The sequence below is a fragment of the Otolemur garnettii genome, unplaced genomic scaffold, assembly GCF_000181295.1.
Source record: "Otolemur garnettii isolate 467f Iridium unplaced genomic scaffold, OtoGar3 scaffold00003, whole genome shotgun sequence".
Taxonomy (NCBI): domain Eukaryota; kingdom Metazoa; phylum Chordata; class Mammalia; order Primates; family Galagidae; genus Otolemur; species Otolemur garnettii.
This window is the reverse complement of record NW_003852398.1, coordinates 27,862,976-27,876,947: the sequence shown is the minus strand read 5'-3', so window position 1 is coordinate 27,876,947 and position 13,972 is coordinate 27,862,976. Positions and strand designations below refer to the sequence as shown.

At 37.3% G+C, this 13,972-nt stretch overlaps 1 pseudogene; it reads left to right on the top strand.

The window, feature by feature from the left end:
* Positions 1-570: 570 nt before the first annotated feature.
* Positions 571-12,493, top strand: LOC111726117 (annotated as a pseudogene).
* The last annotated feature ends 1,479 nt before the right edge of the window (positions 12,494-13,972 follow it).

Here is a 13,972-nt window from a genome sequence, read left to right as displayed (position 1 = left end):
CTCCCCCCCCCACATTTATCTTTTTCCTTCCTTTTTCTTTGTAATAATAGTTTTTAATTGTTTCATTTCTCAATAGTAACAGCTCCATTTCTGCTAGTTTTCTTGTGCCTATTATTCTCATTTTTAATATAATATTCTCCCTTAAGATTTTTTGTTAATTTATTTTGTTTTCTTTTATAGTATTTTTTACTTTCTTCAATAACAAGGGCTCCATTCTGAGTACAGTTTTTCTACTCCCTTTATCTTTTCATTCTATTCTATTTCTCTTCTTTTCCCACTCTTTTGTAACAATTTTTCAAATTTTCTTATCTTTCTCACATGAATTTATCAAATAGCAACTAAGATATACCTTCTTTTCTTACACCTTATTTGATTTTATTTTCAATTCTCTTTATACACTTTTATCATTATTATTAATATTTCTCTTTTTCTGATCTGTTTATTCATTGTCAATTTGTATTCCATTTATGGGATCAACCTCCTTGGAGGCCAGGGACAGGGTGCCATGGCATTGGCCTGGCTCAAGAAGACCTGGTATAGGGGGTCCTTCTAGCTTTTACCTTTGGACGCATGCTAATGGTAGGTCCCCCAGTGACAAACCATTGTTTTTTGTTTTTGTTTTCTTCTTCTGGGGTCTTATTACTTCTCAAGCTTGTAAAGAGCTCCTAAACTCAAGGGACTCACCCAACCCAGCCTCCCAGAAGCTGGGAATTGTGATTGCAGGTCAAAGCACCCTGCTGAACCCCACTATCACTCATGTCTCTCTCTTACTATTCTTCTCCTCTTTTTGACATTCTTTCCTTTTATATCCCCTTTCTTTTCTTTCTATCTTTTCTCCCTTTTTATTCCTCACTCTTCTCTTCCTTTGGTCCTATACTAAAAGGACACTTCAACACCTATGGACAGTGAAAAGAAAACTTAAAGAGGAGAACAAAGTGAAAGGAAATGGTAGGGTAAGGAAGCAGAAAAGAAGAATTCAGTCATGAGGAAGAACCTTTAGAAATATCCCCGCAACATGAAAAAACAGAATAGAGCAACACACCCTACAAGGGATCATAAAGTAGCTACTGCAGGGGAGTTGACCAAACAGAAATGTTAGAAATGACAGAAAGGGAATTGAATACATGGATCAGAACAATAATGAAGGAAATTGCTGAGAAAGTGGAAAATAACCAAAGGAAATCCAAAAACAGAACCAAATAATAAAATAAAGATATGAAGAATATAGAAAAGATATAGTGGAGCTTAAGGAATTGAAGTAATCAAGGAACTTAAAAATGTAGTAGAAGGTATGAATAATACATTGGACCCTGGAGAAGAAAGAATATCAGTGCTTGAGTATAAAACTCTTAAGTTAACACAGGCAGTTAAAGAGACAGAAAAGAAGAGAAAGAAAACAGAACATTCACTAAAAAGAATTATGTGTTTTTGTAAAGTGTTTAAAAATACAAATTATATGTATCCCAGATGGGAAAGAAGAATGCCCCAGGGGAATGGAAGCCATACTTGAGTATATCATAAATGAAAATTTCCCAAGTATCACCAAAGATTCTGATACACTCCTCCTAGAGGGATATGAAACTCTAAGACCTCTCCACTCAAACAGAGCTTCTCCGAGACACATCTCCTGAACACGTCCAAAGTCAAGATAAAAGAGAAAATTCTGCAAGCAAACAGGAATAAGCAGCAATTGACCCACAGGGGCAGAGGCATCAGGGTGACAGGGACTTCTCAAATGAAACTTCTCAAGTCAAAAGAGAATGATCTTCTACTTTTAATCTTTTTTTAAAAATGCAATTTTCAACCTAGAATTATATGTCTTGCTGAGCTAAGTTTAAAAATTGATAGAGAAATCAAATCTTTTACTGATATGCAAACATTAAAGAAGTTTGCCACAACAAGACCAGCTCTATAATACTTATTAATACTATTCTCTACACTGACTGTCACAAAGAACATCCAGACATTGAAAAACAAAACTGAGCTTCAACAATGACATAGAGGTAAACTAAGCAATGGACTTTCACAAAATAAGATGAATAAAACTCCATCATACTTACCAATTTTCTTAGGATATGTTAATGTCATGAATTCCGCAATGAGGAGGCACAGACTGGCTGATTGCATAAAAAAGCAAAAGCCGGGAAGCACCTGTGGATCAAAGGGGTAAGGCGCCGGCCCCATATGCCAGAAGTGGTGAATTCAAACCCAGCCCCAGAAAAACTGCATTAAAAAAAAAAAAAAAAAAAAAGCAAAAGCCATTTGTGTGCTGTCTACAAGAAACACAACTAGCTTGGGTGGACAAAACAAGACTCTGGGTGAAGGAATGGAAAACAATATTTTTGGCAAATGGAAATCAGAAGAATGGTGGGGTCATAATCTTACTTTCAAATATAGGTGGGTGTAAAGCTACTAAAGTCACAAAAGACAAAGATGGATACTTCATTTTGGTCAAGGGAATAATATACCAAGAGGACATTTAAATTCTAAAAATGTATGCAACCAACACAAATGCTCACAGATTTGTGAAATAGACCTTAATTGGTCCAAGCAACATGATATCCTATAACACCATAATGGTAGGGAAATTTAATAGTCCTCTTACAGAGCTTGACAGATCCTGTAAAGAGAAACTAAACGAAGATACAAGAGACTTAAATGTGACCCTAGAACAACTATGCTTAATAGACATAAACATAACTTTTGACATATATAGATGTATACAGTCTTTTTGTCTGCCCATGGAACATTCTCCAAAATAGATGTCATCTTAGCATACAAATCAAACTTCAACAAGATCAAAAGAATTAAAATTATAACTTATAACTATTCAAACCACAAGGCAATAAAGGTGGAACTCAACTCCAACAAAGTTTTCATCCCTGCACAAAGGCATGGAAACTAAACAACCTTATGCTGTGTGACAGTTGGGTCAAGGAAGAGACAAAACGGGAAATCATTAACTTCCTTAAACATAACAACAATGACAAAACAAGCTACCAAACCTGAAGCAGGACAATGAAAACTCAATCCTAAAAGGGAAATTTATTATATTAGATCCCCACATTCATAAAACATAAAGAAGAAAACATCAAAGATCTAATGAATCATCTTAAAGAAATGGGAAGGAAGACAAATCCTGTCCCAAACCTAGCAGAAGAAAAGAACCAAAATTAAATCAGAAATAAATGAATTTGGAAAGCAAAGGAATTATTCAGAAAATTAATCAAACAAAAGGTTGGTCATATAAAAAAATGAACAAAATTGATAAACCATTGACCAGATTACCTAGAAATAGAAAATTAAGATATTTTATACCCTCAATCAGAAATGAAAAGGGGGAAATAACAACTAATACCACCGAGATACAAGAGATTCTACTGACTACTACAAAAATTCTATGCCCATCAATTTGACAATGTGGAGAAAATGGACCAATAACTGGAATCAAAACATCTCCCTAGACTTAACCAAGAAGAAAAGCCCAATATCAAGCACTGAGAGTGAAGTAACAATGAAAAGGCTTCCAACAATAAAAAGTGTAGGAACAGAAGTCTTTACACCAACGTTTTATCACACCTTCAAAGGTGAGATACCTATACTGGAGAACCTTTTCCAAAACATTGAGAAAGCAGGGCTTTCCCAACATGTTCTATAAAGCAAACGTCACCCTGATTCCTTTCCAGGAAAGGACCTAACTAAAAAGGAAAACTACAGATCAATTTCACTAATGAATATCAATGCAAATCCTCAACAAATCTTAGCTAATAGATTACAGCTACCAATTAATAAAATGATACATTCCAGTCAAGTAGACTTAATCCATGGGATGTAAGGCTCATTTAACATAAGAAATCCTTCAAGGTAATTCACCATATCAACAAAAGCAAAAACAAAGACCATATGATCCTTTAAATAGATGTACAAAAAGCATTTGAAAAAATTCAGCATCCTTTTCTAACAAGAACACTTGAGAACATAGGCATAGGTAGCATATTTCTTAAGCTGATTAAAGCCATCTATGACAAACCCACAGCTAACATCATACTGAATGGAGTAAAATTGAAAGCTTTTCCACTAACAACTGGAACTGGACAAGAATGTCCACTATCAAGGAAAAAAAAGATGGCCAACTAGAGGCAACTTTCACCAGAAGCTCCTGAAGAGAAGGAGAAATTCTGGACATGCTGGGTCTCTGAAACTGAAGGAAGGGAGCTGAGATAGGAAAGAAGATAGACAAATACACATTATCTCAGCTCTTGGCAACCTATGACTTCAATAAGGAGGCTCCTAGTGAATAAGTTCCAGGTACAAAGCCCATCACCATGAAGACAAGAGACCCCTCCCTCAAGCGAGAGACTTGCATAGTCTCTCTACAACCGAGTAGGGGACAAATGACCTCTCATTTTATTCCATGGGACAGAGCCACTAACTACTGTGACTCCTCCTCCAGAGAGGTCCTCCCTATGAGCCTAGGCAACATCTTGCCAATAATAAAACTGAACAAATATTCTTCGCAAAATTTGACTAAGTCTACTCTTCCCCACTTCCATGGTGGTCTGAACTTATACATGCTACAGAGCCCGTACTGTGTGGCCATTCCCTAGGACAGTGATTCTCAACTTTCCTAATGCTGCGACCCTTTAATACAGTTTCTCATGTTGTGGTAACTCCCAAAATTAAAATGATTTTCATTGCTACTTCATAACTGTAATTTTGCTACTGTTATGAATTGTAATGTAAATATCTGATATGTAGGATGTATTTATGTGACCCTTGGTAAAGGGTCATACAATCCCCAAGGGGGTTGAGACCCAAAGGTTCAGAACCCATGTCCTAGGAGGTCTGGGCATTGCATGGATAGCAGCACAAAAACAGTGATTCAAGTGGAGGCAGGGGGATGCAGGAAAAGAGGTACATTTGGGAGAGAGAAATGGGTATGACATTGCGCTTCAGGCTGCAGCACTAATCCCTATTCAGACTTTTAAGAGAGAAGCCACTGACACCAGTTAGGACAATCTGGGCAGGGGTGTTGACCCCATTAGGACTTTCAAGGGCAGAGCCACTTATGACCAATTTGGTCTTTCAAAGTTGGGGTGCCGATGCCTGGTTTGGATATACAAGGGTAGAGCCACTGTTCCCTGGTTGGGACATACAAGAGATGTCTGCTGATGCCCAGTTGAGACTTTCAAGGGCAGAGCCTCTGACACCTGGTTAAAAGGTAGAGCTGATGACATACAGTTTCAACTTTCAAGGGCTGGGTGGAAATGCCAGATTTGTACATTCAAGGACAGGTGAACTGATGCTGAATTTGGACTTACAAGAGTAGAGATGCTAATGCCTCTGTCCTGCTTATGCCCTAGATGTTTCCTGAATTTCCTTGTGTATGCCAGTTGGAACTCTCTTTGTATTTCTACCATCAGGTAATGAGAGACCATTTAAAGTCTCCCTATTGAGCAGTGATTGTACTATCTGGGTTAATCTGTTTGGAACTCTTGTCCTAGCTTTCTACCCAGGGTCCATCTGAGGTTGACAGGAGGTTGTTTTGAAGTGGGAAAGGACTGAATCTCCTTTATTAGCTATAGCTTGTGGGAGGGAGAGCACCACAGTTACTTGTATTGCTGCCCAGATGAAATTCCAGCCTAATACCTCAACTCCTTAGGATTGGGTAGAAGTGGATGAATTCAGGAAAGAGCTAGCTTGCCCTCCCTTACTAAACAGGTATTCAGAGTCTTCAGCTTACAGCTCTGAAAGGGACCTTTTTAAGGCTGTAGGGGAAAACTCACAGTCATAAGCTTTAGCTAATTGATTAAGGGTGTATTAATTCTACTTCCTGGGGCACCAAATCCAATCTTATCCTGCCACTTTTAATAGCCCAATTGCACAAAATACTCATGAGGCAGAACCAGCAGAAGAACTCTGACAACATGAATAATCAGAGTAGATCAATTCCCCCAAGGAATGACAAAGGAGATAAAACAGACAATGCCATGCATTGAAAAATGGCTGAAATGTCAGAAATAGAATTCAGAATATGGATGGCAAATAAAATGATTAAAATGGAGAAAAAAATGGAAATAGAAATATAAAGAGTACTTCAAAAGGTTTCTCAAGAAGTCAGTGAATTCATAGACAAAATGACCAAGGATATGACATAATGAAAAGAAAAATAGCAGAGCTCAAGCAAATGAGAAAGTTGAGGAGTTTTGTAACATGGTAGAAATCCTCTGTAATAGAGTGGAGCAGGCAAAAGAAAGGATCTCTGAAGTTAAAGAGAAAGCTTTTGAATGCTTCCAAATGCTCAAAGATGCAGAGAAGTGGAGAAGAAAAACAAATCATTCTCTAAGAGTTGTGGGACCACTCCAAAGATCAAACATTCATCTTATAGGAATTCCTGGAGAAGAAGACAATGGTCCAAAAGGAACAGATGCTCTATTCCAGGGGTCCTTAAACTTTTTAAACAGGGGGTCAGTTGACTGTCCCTCAGACCACTGGAGAGCTGGACTGTGGGCCCCAGGACAACTTAGTTACTAAGCAGGATAGGCAACTGCGGCAAAAACACCTGGAAGGCCAGATTTGTCCTCAGCAGAAGCATGTGGTCCACAGGCCATAGTTTGAGGATGCCTGCTCTCCTCCAAGATATCATACAGGAGAATTTCCCAAGAATGGCAAGAGATACAGAAATTAAGAAAGTAGACAGTTAGAGAACACCAGCAAGACTCAATCCAAATAAAACATCTCCTAGATACCTTATAATTAACTTGTCAAAGTTAATAAGAAGGAGAAAATTCTGCAAGCAGCCAGACTTAAGAAAAACACTACCTACAAAGGGAGAAATATTAGAATGATTGCAGATCTCTCAAGCAAAACTTTTCAAGCGAGAAGAAGATGGTCATTGAACTTTAATCTCCTAAAACAAAACAATTTTCAGCCCGGGATCCTATATCCAGCTAAAATGAGTTTCATTTTTAATGGAGAAATCAAATACTTTACTGACATACACATGTTCAGGAAATTTGCCATAACTGAACCAGGATATACTCAAATCTATTTTCCACAATGACCAGCACAATGGTCTACCATCAAAGTAACCTCCCCCAGAAATTATTGAATAAAATCTACCTCCCACAAGGGTGAAAGAATTAAAAATATCCTCTAGACGTTTGAAAAACAGCACCTAAAACATTACCATGCCTATCAATCCTGTCAATTACTGTGAATGTGTTGAATTGACCTCTAAAGAGGTACAGGATGACTGGGTGGATTAAAAAACTCAGGCCAGATATTTGTTGCATACAAGAATGTCATCTTACCTTAAAGGATGAAACAGGTCCTAGGGTGAAAGAATAGACATCTATAACACAGACAAAAAGCAATAAAAAAAAAAAAGCAGAGGTTGCTATTGCAGAAAAAATATGTGTAAAACCAACAAAGATAAGGAAAGATAAGGATGGACACTACATATTTCTCAAGGGAAACACCCAACGTGAAGAGATTTCAATATTTCACATTTATGCACCCTAACAAAATGCTCTTCAATTTATAAGGAAAACCTAAGACATAGGAATAATTTGATATCTTCCAGGACTGTAATAGTTGAAGACTTTTACAGCCCTTTGGCAGTTCTGGATGATACTCCAAGAAGAAAATAAACAAAGAAATAATGAACCATTCACCCTAGAATGAATGAACATAACAGATATCTACAGAACATTTCATCCTAATAAAACTGAATACACATTCTTCTCATCAGCCCATGGATCATCCTCCAAATTAAATCATATCTCAGGACACAAGATTAACCTCAGGAAATTTAAAGCATGGGAATTATTCCTTTGCTGTATCCTTTTTGATTATCATGGAATAAAATTTGAACTCAACTACAATAGGAATCTTCATACTCAAACGAAGTCATGGAAACTAAATAACCTTATGCTTAACAATACCTGGGTCAAAGATGAGATTGGGAAGAAAATCACCAAACTCTTAGAACCAAATGACAATGAAGACACAAATTATGAAAACCTATCAGATACTGCAAAGGTAGACCTCTGAGGGAAATTTATAGTGTTGGAAGCCTTCATCAAGGAAAAAGAAAGAGATGAACCCAACAACTTAATGGGCTATCTCATGCAACTGAAAATGAAAGCACATTCCAACCCCAAACTCAAGAGAAGAAAAGAAATAACCAAAATTAGAGCAGAATTAAATGAAATTGAAAACAAAAGAATCATTCAGAAGATCAACAAAACAAAAAGTTGTTTTTTTGAAAAAATTAACAAAATTGTTAAAACATTGGCTAACCTAACCAGTAACAGAAAAGTAAAATCTCTGATATTACTAATCAGAAATGATGAAGGAGAAATAACAAGTGGTACTTCAGAAATTAAAAAATCCTCAATGATTATTACTAAAAAATCTCTATTCTCTGAAATATAAAAATTTGGAGAAAAAGGACCAATACCACCACCTTCCTAGACTCAGCCAGAAAGAGTTAGAAATTTGGAATACACCCATATCAAGCATTGAAATAGCATCAACTATGTGAAACCTCCCCAAAAGAAAAGTCCGGGATCAGATGTCTTCACATTCAAATTGATCAAGCCTCTCAAGATAAAATGATACCTATATTACATAACCTTTTCCAAAACATAGAAAAGAAGGAATACTTCCCAACACATTATATGAAGCAAATATCACCCAGATCCCCAAACCAGAAAAAGGCCCAACAAGAAAAGAAATTTATAGATCAATATCTGTAATGACGATTGGTGCAGAAATATCCAATAAGACTCAAGCAAACAGAAGTCAACAACATATCAAAAAATTATACACCATGATAAAGTTCATTTTATCCCAGGGTTACAAGTTTGGTTCACCATACATAAACTATAAATACAATACATCACATAAATAAAATAAAAAAACAAAGACAGTATAATTCTCTCAATTGATGTAGAAAAAGCTTTCGATCATACTCAGCATCCTTTCATGTTCAGAACACTTAACATTGTTAAAATGTCCATACTACACAAAGCAAACTATAGATTTAATACAATCCCTATTAAAGCACATTGTCAAACTTTAAAGAGCTTGAAAAAATAGTACTTCATTTTGGAATCAGAAAAAACTCAATTAGCCAACAAATTACTTGGGAACAAAAACAAATCTGGAAGTATCACGTTATTAGACTTCAGGCTATCGTATAAATGTATAGGGATCAAAACAGCATGGTCCTGGCACAGAAACAGTGAAGTAAATCTATATAACAAAGACATAACCATGAGTTGAACCCAGCTACTTATCATTATTAGATCTTTCATAAACCTATCAAAAACGTTCATTGGGAGAAAGATTCCATATTTAATGAAGGGTGCTAGTTGAACTCGCTGGTGACCTGTAGAAGACTGAATCTCAACCCTCCCCTTTCACCATTAACATAAATTTATTCTCACTGGATAAAAGAATTAAATTTAAGACATGAAACTATGAAAATACTAGAAGAGAGTGCATGGAAATCACTGGAAGAAATTGGCCTGGGAAAATTTTTTAACAGGAGGACCACCCTGGCAACTGAAGCAGTCCAAAAAATATATTACTCGGATCTTATCAAACTAAAAATCTTCTGCACAGCCAAGAACACAGTAAGTAGAGCAAACAGATAGCCTTCAGAATGGGAGAAGATATTCGCATGTTATGCTTCTGACAATGTTGTGATAACTAGAATCCACAGAGAACTCAAACTAATCAATAAGAAAAGAACAAATAACCCCATTTCTTTGGGGGCAACAGACTTGAACAGAAGCTTCTCTGAAGAAGACAGTCACATGGCCTACAAACACATGAAATAATGCTCATTATCTTTAATCATCAGAGAAATGGAAATAAAAACCTCTTTGAGATGTCATCTAAGTTCAGTAATATTAGCCAACATCACAAAATCCCAAAACTACAGCTGTTGGCATGGATTTGGAGAGAAGGGAATACTTCTGCACTGCTGCTGAGAATGCAAGCTAATAGGACATTTTAAAAAAGAACATTGGAGAATACTCAAGAAACTAAAAGTAGATCTGTGATTCCATCCTGCAGTTCCTCTACTAGGTATATACCTAGATGATCTAAACTCATTTGACAACAAAGACATATGTACCAGAATCTTTATTGTAGCCCAGTTCTTAATTGCCAAGTCAGGGAAGAGCCCAAGTGCCCATCAATCCACGAATGGATTAACAAAAGATGGTGTATGTATACCATGGAATACTACACAGCCATAATAAAGAGGGAAACTTTACATCTTTTATGTTTACCTGGATGGAACTTGAACATATTCTTCTTAGTAAAGTATCTCAAGAATGGAAGAAAAAGTATCCAATGTACTATTATGAAGTGAATGCATAATCACCTACACATTCATGCCAATAGTAAAACAAAACTGTAGTCCAGAAAGAAGGAAGGAAGAGGAGAGAGAGGGGAAGGGATGACTGGGAGGATGGAGGATATGTGGTGGGACCTCTTCTAATGTGCATAATACAGTGCTCCATTTAAAACTATTAAGAGTAGAGTATAAATGTCTTACCACCATAAATAAGTGAGGTGATAGTTATGCTAACAAGTTTGATGTAAGCTGTCCACATTGTATATCACATGAATACATTGTATACCATAAATTCACTGAGGTATAATTTAATAGTAATAAAACAAGGTCCATTGTTACTATTATTATTCAACATTGTGCTGGAAATTCTTGGCAATGCAATCAGGAAAGAGAAGGCTCTAAAGGGCATCCAAATGAGGACAGAGAAGGTCAAATCATGCTAATTGTTGTTGATATGTACTTATAAAATCCCAGAGACTCAACCAAAACACTCAGAGATTTGGTCACAATATACATTAATGTCTCAGACTATAAAAATCAATGTTCACAAATTAGTAGCCTTTGTATATGCAATACTAGCCAGGTTGAAAACTAAATCAAGGACATAATTCCCTTCACAGTAGATTCAACAAAAATGAAATACTTAGGAATATACCTAACAAAAAAGTGAAGGATCTTTACAAAGAGAATATTATGGAAACCAAAAAAAAGCAGAAGATGATAACAAAATGGAACAACATACTATGATCTTGTGAAGAATCAACATTGTTCAAATGTCTATTGTACCCAAAGCAATCTACAGATTTAATGCAATCCTCATTATACTGCCAACATCATACTTTGAAGCACTGAAAAAAATAGTACTTCATTTTGTATGGAACCAGAAAAATACCCTGGATAGCCATGGCTATTTTTTGTAATAAAAACAAAGCTGGAGGCATCACCCTACTGGACTTTAGGCTACATTACAGGGCCACAGTAATCAAAAGAGCATGGTATTGGCACAAAATAGATACATAGACATATATACAACAATAGCAAACAAGAAGTGAAAACAGTGTCTACATGCCATCTGATATTTGATAAACCAAACAAAAGCACACATTGTTGCGGACCAAGCACCAGACTGATAGAAGCAGCCACTAGCTCTTGAAGAGATGTTTTTCAGCCAGGAGATAAGCCCTCAAGCAGTTGCATGTGTTAATGAGATAAGATCTAGCTTGTTAGTAAGCAAGTGTTATACTTTGTAACATTCATAGGGCAACAGTATGGGAGTTGAGTCTGGCAGAAAGAGCACTTAGCAACCATTAAACATGTAATCTTCGTACATGGGCCCCCACTCCTTTTGTATGAAGTTTCAATAAAAGACCGAGAAACAGGTTTCTTGGGGCTTTTGGGAGACAGATGAGAAGCCCAACTCTTGGAAGCTTATATCTTCAATCTGTGTCCCAGCTGATATTCCTCTTAATCTCAAGGAGGCCAATGCTTTGATCACCATATGAGTTTTTAAAACCTTAAAAGATTTAAAACAGTCCATAATAAAGTATGGCATTTAGTCCTTATTTTCTAGAGGCATATTGTATGGACTTGCACATCCATAGATGCCATGGTTAAAATTGACCAGATCTGTCACTAAAATAGCACCAAATTCATTACAGGAAATGTTTTTTGGCAAAACTTGATTCTTCTGAGACAACTATGGTTAAAAAGAAGGTGGTCTTCTGCCCTGTGAAAGAAATACGGGAGGTAGACTGGAGCAGTGATAAAGGAAAGGCTGCTCTGACGCGGACAACTTCTGATTACTTTCTCCTTCAAGTGCTCCTGAAATTCCACACAGCAAAAGAAAGAGATACTTGTGACACATATGGGGAAGATTCTGAGATGTCGTTTGAGATATGAAATGATGTGTTTGACTCACAGGGTGTCAGTCCCGACCTTTTCCCTGAGGACTTTGTCAGAAACTGCTTCTCCAAGATGGCCCCAATGTGTGCAGTCCTTGGAGGGATTTTAGCACAGGAAATTGTGAAGGCTCTGTCTCAAAGGGATCCTCCTCACAACTTCTTCTTCTTTGATGGCATGAAGGGCAGTGGGATTGTAGAATGCCTCAGCCCCAAGTGAACCCAACCCCCAAGGTTTGCTGGCCCTGGAGATGGTGACCCACAGTGGCCATATGTATTCTCTTTCCCCTCCCTCCCATGAAGGCCTCTCCAGATGAGGGACAAGTGAAGTCACTAGCTCACTGCAAAGTATTTCCTGTGAGCAAGGAGGTGGTGCTTCCTGTCACCAGCAGCTTCTACACAAAGGTACAGGGATGGCTGTCTCCATTCCAGCACTATTCAAGCTATCTGCCACCTGAGGCCTGCCCTAGCTGTCCCACATGATCATCACCTTGAGACACATTACTACACCCTTTCTGTCTTGATGTCCTCACAGGTCACCAACCTCCTAGGATATTGTTGGAGATGCCTTCTAGGAATAAGCTTGTCCTGTTGCTTAGGAGACTCTTGCCACCTTCTTAGACTTATTCTTCACCTGATGTCATACAGAGAGGAACATAACTTCAGGTGGAGAATAAGGCATAGGCCTAATAAAACACCCATGGAACCACAGTTCCAAATTTAGACAAGTGCTCTTGGAGAGAAAAAATGACAGGTGGAATGTGTTTCCTCTAACGTTTGAGATTCTGACTAACAGATGGTATCTGGTTTGCTGTTCTTGAGTATTAGTTGAGGATTAGTCTTGTTCAGCATGGCATTTCAAAGAGAGAAAATGTTACCAATTCTAAGATATTAGAGTAAGGCCTTGTATGCTGAGAATTAGTGAGAGAGCTTGTTTTAAAAAGGCAAATACCTTCTGAGCAGGGGTGGAGGAACCTCCCCTTTTAACAGAACCTTGATGCAGCACAGACCATTGTGGAAGCCCTTCCATTTAAGGGCTGTGTCATTTTCTCATTTTCCCCCTGAATCAAAGCTTTTGTGTTTTACATGTTTTCTAAATTTCCCTTTGTGGTTTGAAAAGGAATGATAATAAAGTTAAGTGCTTTGGGAAAATTAAAAAAGAAAAGAGCAGGAACTTTTTCCATATGATTGGGACATGATAACCAGAACTATTCTTGAATCTCGATAGTATTTACAATTTAAAACATGGTGGGGGGAGAGGCCAACCTGATGAGTTGCCAAAATCAGCAGAGAGGTATTTCTATAGCATGGGAACAACTCACTAGGTCTGGTCAAAGGACTGGGATTCAGAGACAACTTCAAAATCATGATGTAGCTACAGTAAAAACAAAGCTGTGTTTTCTTAAAGCCAGGGAAAAAGTTCAGGCTCCTGGAGATATCCCTAAATCTTTTATTAAGGTAATACAATCTGGAAATGAACCTTACACTGATTTTCTGGCTCAATTAAAAGCCTTAGTAGATAAAGCTGTTGCCCAGACAGAACTTAGAGATATGCTTTTCTAAACTTTAGCATTTGAGAATGCTACTTCTGAGTGTCGGAAAGATTTATGTCCTCTAAAGGCAAAAAGTGTCCCTTTAGAGGAATACGTACAAGCATGCTCTGATGTGGGAACTGAGCCTTATAAAGCTAATCTTTTTG